Raw genomic sequence first — 12,059 nt, forward strand, 5'->3', positions numbered from 1 at the left:
GGCATCTGCTGCGTAAAAACTTGCTGGATAAGTTGGCGGTTTATTCCGCTGTGGTGACCCCGAATTAATAAAGGGACTAAGCTGACAAGAAAATGAATGAATGAATGAATGATATATTAGAGAACTTAATAATTATTGTTTATAAGTTTCTTTAAACTTATACTTTTAATTGATGATTCTTGTTTTAATATAGAAATTATTCCTAAAATCACTTTGCCTTTCTAGTCATATTTATTTCCATAGATATTGTAATAAAGGAGTTGTTCAACACTTATGTACCTTTTATATTGGAACAATTGTGTACCTTCAATTCAGTTACCATAAAGGCACAGAACAATATCATAAGGGTCTTTTCTTTACCATATAAGGTACAATTTTTACAAAGGGTCAAAACAGTCCTCAAGGAACATTATTTGTACCACCGTGTACCTTTTTTTTGAGAGTGTAACATGCACAGAGTCAGTTTAGAGAGTAGTTAAAGGAATGGGGGAAAAACAAAATACAATTTTTAAATTTGAATGCAAAACCGAATAACTGCAATGTGTATTGGACTGTGGAGGTTGTACCAAATGGTTCAATATTATATAGAGTATTGTGGCATCCCTAACATTACAAGTATTTCAAGTTGATGTTCATTTTAGATAAAAGCTGCCAGAACCATTGAAAGGGCCCTTAAAGCCCTTTGAGGTTGGCCTTTGAATGACATTAAGCAGTAAATAAATCATGGGTGGGAAATTAAAAGAGAAATTTGTCAAGGTTGTTAAACTGCACACAAGTTCCTTCACCTAGCAGGTGGCACTATAACTGTAACTAGAAATGGGTGATATGGCAAAAAATGCAACTCAATATTTTTTTTTTTCCATATTGAACAATAACGATAAATTTTGATACAAGTTGTCAATGCTTCCAGCTTTAAATGCAACAAAACTAGACAGTTCAATAAATTACAATTTAATATATTGTTTATTAACAAAAACAGATTACACATTTGGCATTACATTTTAACAAATAGTAAAATACATTTAAATAGACTAATCTGTTTGAGGCAGGAGTCTCAAACCAACCTTCAACAAACCCCCTATCCCCCTAATCATTTAGCGATCGTCTCTTTGGTCCCATTTTACATTTAGGTTGAATAAACTATGTATTTTAACTAGTCCATTAACTATGATTTTTGCTTGCTCTATAAACTCATAATGTTTTGCTTATTAATAGTTATTTATGAGTAGTTAGATTTTGGTATTGTATAGGATTAGGAATGTATATACAAATAAGATTATGCAGAATATATACCATATAAATACTAATAAACAGTCAATATCTTTTTAATAGACAGGTAGTAAGCCACAATTTAACAGTGAGAATTGTTAATTAGACTAAATTGTTGCAAATATTTGATATAAACAATTTGTCAACTGGCAAGAAGGTCACTGGTTCGAGTCCCGGCTGGGAAAGTTGGCATTTCTCTGTAGAGTTTGCATCTTCTCCCAGTGTTGGCGTGGGTTTCCTCTGGGTGCTCTGGTTTCCTCCACAGTCCAAACACATGCACTATAGGTTAATTGAATAATCTACATTGGCCATAGCGGATGTGTGAATAAGTGTCTATGGGTGTTTCCCGGTACTGAGTTGTGGCTCGAAGGGTATTTGTTGAGTAAAACATATGCTAGAATATCTGGTGGTTTCAAAGGAAAATGAATGATTGAATGAATTTGTTGGCTTGATATCAGATCTAACCTTTAACCTATCCATAACTCTAATTTCATCTCATAAACCTTTGCTATGGTTCCTACAGATGTTTCTCCAAAAGCATCAGTGACATTCTCCTCTGCTAAATTATGTTAATCGCTCTCTCATTCTCAGTTTCCCTCCTCTCATTCACTCAAACGCCTCCCACAAACTGAGTTAATATCCAGTCTACATGCTTATTTACCTCTCCTGCTCTTCCTCGTCCAACCTTTCACAATCCGACACTCAGAGTAACAAGAAAATAAGAGTAAATACCGCTCGCCGTACAGTTATGTCATTATGAGAGTCTGTGGGCGAACATACACAGATGTCAAGATGGCTGATCAATGCCCTGGCGCACATTTCTTTGTACAGGAGCGAGTGGATATCTTGGTGCGAATGAGTGTGTAGGTGTGTGTAAAATAACTCACCCGCGCTTGGATTCTGCCCCGGGTATCAATCACACACCGCCGTGCTGATCCCAGGACACAACAGAGAGCCTCCATCATCATCTGTCTGTTCCTGAAGAAGAACGAGTGCTGAGAAAACTACGGCTGTGAGGATGATGGTTCTCAGGGACTGCATGAAATACTGTAAGTAAAGATTTTGCTCACCTTGTAGTTCTTCGCCGTTCTTCAACGTGATAAATGTCCAACTGGAACATACAAGAATTCTGAATTAAAGATGATTCTGTTTCCTGTGGCCAAGGATACAAGTGAAAACTCGACAGTAAGAAGATCTTCAGCAGCTTGAACCCAACAAGGGCTCTTGAGAAGGAGCATGCACTGCCTTTTCTTAAGATTGTGAGAATTATTTTTTTCTTCATAAAAGTTTCTTATAATATATATTAAAATATGTTTAATAACATTTATTTTATTGTCTGCGCCAATAGCCTAGCGGTAAAGTGTGCCGACGTATAGCTCATGGCAACCTGAGTTTGATTCCCGGCTTGTTGTCTTTTGCCGATCCTTCCCCCCTCTCTCTTCTCCCCATGTATTCCTGTCTCTCTGTCACAATCACCAGCGATTTAACCCTTGGAAGAATGCTGGTAAACACGTTTATCGCTAATGACTACAAATCTGCTGGTATTTGGACTACAAGTTCCAGTCATGCAACTCACACCTGTTCCTCATTCAGTTGATTCCACACACTCATGGCTGGGAGCTGCTCATGATGTGATTACAAGGATTATTTATACAGCGCGCACACATACACACACACACATATCATGGCTCAGTTTTGTAAACAGTATTGTGAACATTACGATGCATTTTTCTTGTCTTGTCTTGACGTGTTAGACCCTTGCCTTGTTTTATCGTTTTCTCCTGTCTGATATTTGACTACGACTCTGGATTTCCTGTCTACATCTGATTGCCCCTGTGTTGACTGTTGCTTGCCTGACCATTCTCTGTTGATTAAACTTGCATTTGGATCCGCACTTCCTTTTCGGCATATATAATAATAAACAATTATTTTTGTATTAAAATTCTACAAATTAATTAGGGTGGTATTATAAATACAGTATATTTTAACTTGAAATCATTGAATATAAAATAAAAAATACTAAATAACAAATAATTTTATTATTAATATTAATAATAATTAGTAGTAGTAGTGTATTGAAAACAGTATTAAATCATCTTTTTGAGAAAACCATAATAATTTTTAATGAAATTTTAACAGAACACAATTTATTTATAACATATCTAATTATAAAAGTCTTATAAATGTAATAATAAGTAACAAAATAATAGATTTAATACATTTTTGTTTACAAAAATTGTTCCCAATTTTTTTTTTTTGCAATCTCCAAACTCTCAATTAACTTCTAAACAGCATGTGTAATATACACAGATATGTAGTCTATATAGGTGTTATTGACTTTGTACTGTAAAACTACTTGTTATATTACCTTACTCTAAACCAAACCCTCACAGAGTACCTGTGGCAAATTGTTAATGCCCACGGTTTGATTAAGTGTGAATTTGAATCATTTTGAATAATGAGGACTCGGGGCATGGCCTCATAAACTACACTACTGGTCAAACGTTTGGGGTCAGTTTTTTTCATGTTCTTTTATTTAATTTAATTTTATTATTCTGTTCATCAAGTTAAATTTGTTAAATATTTATTAAATATTGATTTATTACATTTTGTATGTTGTTTCAAATGAAATTATTTTTCCAGTCATTATTGCTTTTATTACTATTACCATTAATAATAATAAAATCAATTATAAGATAGTAATAATAACAATAATAATTAATATTAGAGTGATTTTTAAAGGATCATGTGACTCTGAAGACTGGACTAATGAAGCTAAAAATTAATCTTTAAAATCACTGGAATAAATTATTAAATTTAATTAAGCTACATTTGAACAGTTATTTTAAAGTGTAATACTATTTCACAATTTTACAAATTGTACTGTATTTTTGATGGAATAAATGCAGCCTTGGTGAACAGGATAAGCTTATTTTAAAACATTTAAAAATTCGACTGACCCCAAATTTTTGACTGCTAGTGTATGTCACCCTTGTAATACAGTACCTCATACCCATGTCAATATACAAATTTGTGTTCTTGTAAACCCCTCAAACTAACACACACACACACACACACACACACACACACACACACACACACACACACACACACACACACACACACACACACACACACACACACACACACACACACACACACACACGCACGCACACACGCACACACACACATGCACACACTCGCAGGCTGGCAGACAGACAGATCATAAATAGTGATCATTTTCACAGCAGAAAAGAAACACACACAAATAACTATATTTAAACATGGTCAATTTGGACTAAAAGTAACCTAGATTTATTATTTGATTTTTGCAGCAGACATTACTGCATAATTTTTAGAAAAAGAAACTTTATCATAGCAGAGTATTAAATAATTTGCACAAAATGACATTTACTAAGTTTTGCAGTACACATATTTTAAGTAAATGTGTTATTAACAGACCCTAAAAGCACATCCTAACCCACTTTACTCCTTTACTGTTGGAAGAGTACACACACATCATCATCATCATCAGCTTTACTCATTTGTAACCTAACTTTTTTTTTTTTAACATTATTCATTTTTCTTCGGCTTAGTCACTTTATTCATCAGGGGGGGCCACTGCGAACAAACCACCAACTTATCCAGCATTTGTTTTACACATCAGATGCCCTTCCAGCTGCAACCCAGCTACACATTCATTCACAAACATACACTTCGAACAAATTAGTTTAATCGATTCACCTATAGCACATGTCTTTGGACTGTGGGGAAAACCGGAGCACCTGGAGGAAGCTCATGCAAATACGAGGAGAAAAGGCTAACTCCACACAGAAATGCCAACAGACCCAGCCAGGACTTAAAGCAGCAACCTTCTTGCTGAGAGGCGACAGTGCTAAACACTGAGCCACCATGTCACCCTCTTTGAGCATTTTGTTCATTTGACTTATGTAAGTTAAATACAACATACAACTAGGCAGATATATCATAACCAAATAAACTCTCCTATACATGCCCTAAACCTCCAACCAATAGTGCCACAAAATGACCATAAGTAAATAAAAATAAATAAATAAAATAGAGTGTGATCTCTAAGCTTTCTGTCCTTTTATACCCAAGTAACAAAAAACAAAGCTTCCTTAGTATTTGACAGAAAAATGCAACATAGGCTCATTCTGAAAATGTACCCCAAATACATTTCTGGAGGCCGCAAATTATGTAGCCAGAAGTACGTATGGCTTCATTTTGACTTTAAAATGAACTCTACGAGGCGGTATGATGCAGCTCCCTTTTGTATTACTAGCTGACTGCTTACTTTTGTGTGGACGGCTTTTCTGCTGTTACCAGTTTGTCCTTAGGCTTGTCGCGTCCGTCAGAGGATCTGAGATGCAAAGCGGAGTTGACAACAGAGTTCAAGTCTGGTGAGGAACAGTTCCAGAAAGCAGGTAAGACAAAAACAAAGGCCAAAAATAAAATAAACAAGAAAATAACAAGGTGAGAATGTGGTAAAATCTGTAAATGTGGTAAAATCAGGCTGCCGCGAGGGTTTTTCTTTTTCTGGATTTCTTTTGACAACACTGTCTGCTGGGTTTAGGGAAGTAGATGAGCTCTGGTCAGTCGTGCTTTTAAAAACATTATTGGTTGGGTTTATGGAAGGAGGAGGGTGGGTCAGTCGATCAGTCATTTAGGGCCCTACCATACACCCGGCGCAAGGCGCAACGCAATTGTTGTTTGCTAGTTTAAGCTCAGCGCAAGAGTCGTTTTGACGTTTTGCAGCATGCTGTATAAAAAACAAATGTATTTGCACTTATATGTGCGCCTTTAGGCATTCTGGTCTAAAAAAAGGAGGCGTGTTAAGGCGCAGTGCTGGCGCGTTGCTTTTTTTTAAGCAACTAAAATAGACTGTTCAATAGACCAGCTGAGAAGAGGTTTAAAGTCCTGCTCGGAGTGTGTAAGTTGTGCGGATTGCTTACACATTGCTTAATACACACAGGACGTACAGCAATATGCAAATATCTTTACAAATGAAAAAGTATTAAAGGATTAAAATATAACATAAAATATTATTTTCTAGCCTACATAAATATAAAAACCACCGCCTCCATACTTTCTTCATCCCGGGGGGCTTGTTCAGTTTTATTCATGACAATTTACTTGTGTATAATGTTATTATTATTAGTAGTATTGTTTATTATATGCATATTTATATTTGTTTTATAAAAAAAAAAGCTTAGATTTGCCTACCTGTCAGGTTTTAGACCATATGGGGCACAGCATGTGTATTTGGAAAAAAACACCACACTTTTAACCACTTTTAACCACACTTCGTTTTTGTTGTTCATTTATTCATTTGCTGTAAATTAGAACAAAATTTAGAAGTTGTTTTGAAACAAATCTTTGCGCTTTATAAACTAAATTAATTATGTATGGGCTAATGGATGTCTGTGCGTAGTGCAACGTTTCCTTATCCATGACAGTGAAAGTGAAAGTAAAGAATGAGTACGTTATTCTCCCTCTGTAGACGCTCTGTTTAACTGTTTTCTCGCTAGTGAAGCGTTCAGTTTTTACAATTACAAAGTCCATCATGTGAATAGCAAATGTGCTATGGCGTGACGCAACTGACTCTTAAAGGGATTGGGAGATGAGACTTTGATTGGTTTAATCTTAAAACACACCTACTGTATAACTCATTAAGAGAATAAGCTCAACCCTGTTAGTCAATGCGCCATGGTGCAAAGTGTATTTTTCCGTCCTTAAAATAACAAAAGTGGATTATTTAATGCCTTAATGCTTATGCGCCCTGCGCTTTGGACTTTGCGCCTGGAACGTCAAAATAGAGCCCTTAGTTAGTCAGTCAGTCATTCAGTCAGTTGACAGTGGTCTCTGGTGGATTTACGCCAAAACAGTAGGCGCAAATGAAACTCGCAAAAGAAATTTGAGATCTCTGGTGGATTCACAAAATAAAAACTGCAAAAAAACGTACCTCCTGAGACATATTTGGTGCTCTCCAGAAATGTATATCCTAACTTACTTAATCTCAGGACCATTTATATTGAAGTTGATATTTAGCCACACCATGTTGGTGTTTCGTAACATCTAATTTTTACAATGTGGGCTGTTAGCCCAATGCTCAACCCCCAACCTGGAGGACTAGGACATATACACACACAATTTAGCTTACTCAGTTCACCAATAGCGCATGTAGTGTATGAACTGAAGCACCTGGAGGAAATCCATGCGAACACAGGAAGAACATGCAAACTCCACACAGAAATGCCAACTGACCCAGTGGGGCACAAACCAACAGCTTTCTTACTGTGAGGTAACAGCACTACACACTGCGCCACTATGCCACCCCAGAAATGTATATGGGGTACATAATTAGAATGAGCCAGGGTTGCATAAATCTTGATGCTTTTTTCAAACAAAATGCAATATTTTCCAAAGGCATGTAGGATGACACTTGATTAAACTTTAAACCTAACTTGCACTGGTTTAAGCTTTTCGTTGAACATGAAAATAAGCTGCTGCTTCTGTTCTTTAATTCACGCATTTTCAGTAGATCACAAGCAAAACTTTCCATCAGCACTTTTACCAGAGGGCACTCTCATGCTAATTTGCCATTTGGTTTAATAAATCAGAGCCTTTAATGCAAGAACAGGAGCTCTTCGCCATGTAAAACAGGCACATCAGACCACCATACGTAATGCAGATCTTTCCACTGTAGTTCCAGCTCTTCTCTCATTCACTCAAAGCAAGTGAAGGGCGTCATTACGAATCCTCCATTGACTAACAGCTGCCGAGAGGCTCCTTCACATACAATAAATCAAGCCCTTAATGTCATTCTTCACAGAGCAGTGCACCAGCACTCATCTCTCCTAAAATGATCATTCACATGTTAATATGCAGATGTATAGCTCAATGATGCTGGTGTCACTCATGACCTTCATGCCTTTTCTTTTTCCTCTCTACCTCATTACGTGTTTACATCTACTCGTCTCTGAAATCACAAGAATATACAGTGATTCTTTGCATAACAGTGAGGTCTTGAGAAGTGTATATACTATATAAGGCAAGCAGGGTCAAGCTTAATTATGAAGAGTGCAAGTTTTATGCGGCTAGTATTAATAAGTGCTTGCTTGCTCATATCCAGCCTAACCTCAAGCAACACATTTTTAATTGATGCAGTGGGACCGTGTCGACATGGCACTCTCCCGCTGACTGAGAAAGTGTGAAATAAAAGAGTCTTTCTTTGGGAGAAAGCCATATCTCAGCACATCAACAACCTTTAGTATGATTACAGTATATGAGCATAGGTGGCTGTTTAAATGGGACAGCTCACTTAGAAAACAGTGAGCAAATCAATGATGTTTAAGGAAAAATGTTATTGTATTGTACGTCTCCAAAAATTTGAGTTGAATGTGTCTTATGCATATCAAGAGTGCATTCAGTGATCAAAAATACAATACAAACAACATCGTGGTTCTGGTTTCAACTGTATAAACAAAGTTTCACAGAGTTGGGTTTTGGCTGGAAGGGCAACTGTTGCGTAAAACATGTCCTGAATAAGTTGGCGGTTCATTCTGCTGTGGATGCTGTCTGCTAGATTCTGCTTACTTCCTTGTTCATTTCTAATAGTCATTTTTTATCAATTTGATGCACTCATGTTTAACAGAGGTACTTGGAGTAATAAACAAATGTATGTACAACAATTTTATCTTTATATTTCAAATATTTCCCATGTGACATTTAACGCATAGATTATTGTACACATTTTTTTTTCATCAACTAAATTATAATATAATGCATTACAATTATTAATATATTACTAATTTCGTACAACATACTTAGTTTTCCAAGTATGACAGTACATAATATTTTACCAGTTATTTTGTAAGATAGGTGGCATGGTGGCGCAGCGGTTAGCACTGTCGCCTCATAGCAAGAAGGGTGGCTGGTTTGAGCCTCGGCTGGGTCAGTTGGCATTTCTGTGTGGAGTTTGCATGTTCTCCCCATGTTTGCGTAGGTTTCCTCAGGGTGCTCCTGTTTCCTTCACAAGTCCAAACACATGGGGTATAGGTGAATTGGTAAATTGCCCATAGTGTATGTGTGTAAATGAGTGTGTATGGATGTTTCCCAGAGATGGGTTGCAGCTGGAAGGGCATCTGCTATGTAGGTTCATTCCGCAGTGGTGACCCCTGATTAATAAAGGGACTAAGCTGAGAAGAAAATGAATGAATGAATTTTGTAAAATACTAGTATTCAGATTAAAGTGCAATTTAAAGGGTTAAATATAAATATAAAGTTAAAATGAGCTTGGCAATCTTTCAACAACAGTGGTTCGTTCTGCAGCCAACTGAAAAAAAAAGATTTCTGAAGGGTGCTAATAATATTCACATCAAAATGTTAAATGTAAAATTTAAAAAAAATAAAATAATCCAGCCATACTAATAGAATTTCAATTTTCTCTCCAGAAGAAAAATATAATAGGAAATACTGTAAAGAATTTCCCAGCTCTGTTAAACATCAGACATCAGAAAGAATTAAAATCTCACATGAGGGCTGCAAATAAAACTATTATTTTTAAAATAACATACAAAACAAACACTTTTTCCAATTATGACAAAGAAACACACTGATTAATATTGCTAAATGTCAATACGCATCTTGTCAAGAAACCGTCTTTATTTGAACAGCTGGAGTCATGCATGTACTGTATAACAGATGTTATTTGTATTTGCTGTATTTTTGGTTTTTGCAGTGTTTTAGCAAAAATATCATTATTTTACTGCTGCCTATCTAAAAATGAAGTTAAAATAAAAATAACCACATCATCTACAACTCTTGGGTGAGAAAAAAAAAACTTTTAAATTAGTAATATTATTAATAATAATATTAAACATATCAGGATGTAGTGCCAGAAAAACATTACTATAACTCGCTGTTTCCCAACCCTGTTCCAAAAAGGCACCCCAACAGTACACATTTTAAACCTCTTCTTATTAAAACACACTTGAATCAACTCATCAGAACATTAGAGGAGACTCCAAAGCCTGAAATGTTTGGGTCAGATAAGGGAGACATCCAAAATATGTGCTGGTGTGCCTCAAGGAAAAGGGTTGGGAAATATTGCTATAACTATAACTATAAATGTGTATTATTGGACATGCTGCTCATACCAATCTGTAAAAGCACTAAAACAGCACTACCCCTGTCATTATGTGCAATTTCAGACCCTGGACCCCTAAATGCTTGATATGATATGATATGATATGATATGATATGATATGATATGATATGATATGATATGATATGATATGATATGATAGTGAACAATGTCCCATTATCGCCATGCACACTTCATTTCATCCAAGCCTGTTTAATACACAACAGAACTTCAGTAAACAACAAAACATGTCATGTCAAAATGATCAAAGTCACGTCTTGTACAGCAGCCACATCTCAGACGGCTTGCTCTATTTTCATGTGTTGTGTGAGTGCCACTATCTTTCTCAGGCAAGCGTCAGTTAGCGCGACAGGCGGGTCAGGAGGGACAACAAAGATCCAAGAACTCATTTGTTTCCAGAGCACCGGGTTCTCCGTTTCAGGCCTTTGGGGAATGTCAGGGGCACCTTGAACAGCTGAGGACACCAAAACATAACGCCACTGACGTGTGGCACAATGTTCTCCTTAAAGGGGTCTGAGTCAAACACACCCCTCCCTGTCAGACCACCCATTAAACCTTCATTCAACAAATGAAAGCAGCTGTTCTGGCGGTATTCTTTGAATTCCTTGACATTTGTATTGGCATTATAGTGCTGCGCTTACATAAACGTCTCTGACAGGCCTAACAGTGACTTGCTTTTAAGCTCTGACATCGCAGTGGGTTCAAAAACGAATTTTCAATCGTTTAGATGCCACAGACCCCTAAATAGAGTTATCCTTGTGTAATGACCCCATCATAATATGCATATATTTCGTATTTAAAGTCCACATGAACCGGAAGGGGGGCGTCACGGTGGTGCAGTGGGTAGCACGATCACCTCAAAGCAAGAAAGTTGTTGGCCCAAGCCTCTGCTGGGTCAGTTGGCATTTCTGTGTGGAGTTTGCATATCCTCCCTGTGTTCGTGTGGGTTTTCGTCCGGTTTCCACCACAGTCCAAAGATATGTGCTGTAGATGAACTGAATAAGTTAAACTGGCTGTAGTGTATGTGTGTGAATGAGTGTGTATGGGTGTTTCCCAGTACTGGGTTGCGGATAGAAAGGCATCCGCTGCGTAAAAAATAAGCTGGATAAGTTGGTGGTTCATTCTGCTGTGGTGATCCCTGATTAATAAAGGGACTAGGGACTAAAAATGAATGAATGAACCAGGAGCTATGACTGTTTTTGTTTTCATATTTGAGGCAGTTCCTAGAAAACAGGAATATTAAATGAGAAAACAGTGGGCGTCGTTTGTTCTTTTCTACTGCGAGCTGATTGGATGGTTGTAAAGTAGGCATTTCATTCAGAAAGATGGGGGGAAAGGGTTTAAGGAGAGTTATTATAACCTAACAGACTCCTCCTCCTCACCATTTCTGTTTGTTGTCATAGCAACAGTTGGAGGGGTGTGGTTAAACATGTTTGCCATGCTCATTACCTCAGACAGACACAATCTGAGAATTTAAGGAAGTGCATTTTCACTATTTTTCATTATACTTCGACTATTTTTTTGTTTTTAATGACATGCACAAATTAATTGTTCACCACAAAACTGGCAATGTGAGCTAACAAAATCATATGGTTAGTTTTAA

The 12,059-nt window shown here is 36.8% G+C and overlaps 1 long non-coding RNA gene across 8 annotated transcripts in view; it reads right to left on the minus strand.

Moving 5' to 3' along the window:
• LOC147845637 (uncharacterized) overlaps nt 1-12,059 on the minus strand; it is a 149,310-nt gene that overhangs the window by 48,582 nt on the left and 88,669 nt on the right. For 4 of the 8 annotated variants that reach the window (XR_015480821.1, XR_015480820.1, XR_015480819.1 and 1 more), the window contains 2 exons: nt 2,340-2,380; nt 2,157-2,264 (listed from right to left, as the gene is read on the minus strand). The exons of 1 other annotated variant lie outside the window; for it this stretch is intronic. This is a non-coding gene — a long non-coding RNA (uncharacterized LOC147845637). The remainder of the gene's footprint in view (nt 1-2,156; nt 2,265-2,339; nt 2,381-12,059) is intronic. 3 more of the 8 variants (XR_015480823.1, XR_015480822.1, XR_015480818.1) reach the window with 1 other exon arrangement.

The sequence above is a fragment of the Danio rerio genome, chromosome 3, assembly GCF_052040795.2.
Source record: "Danio rerio strain M-AB ecotype USA chromosome 3, GRCz13ab, whole genome shotgun sequence".
Lineage (NCBI taxonomy): Eukaryota > Metazoa > Chordata > Actinopteri > Cypriniformes > Danionidae > Danio > Danio rerio.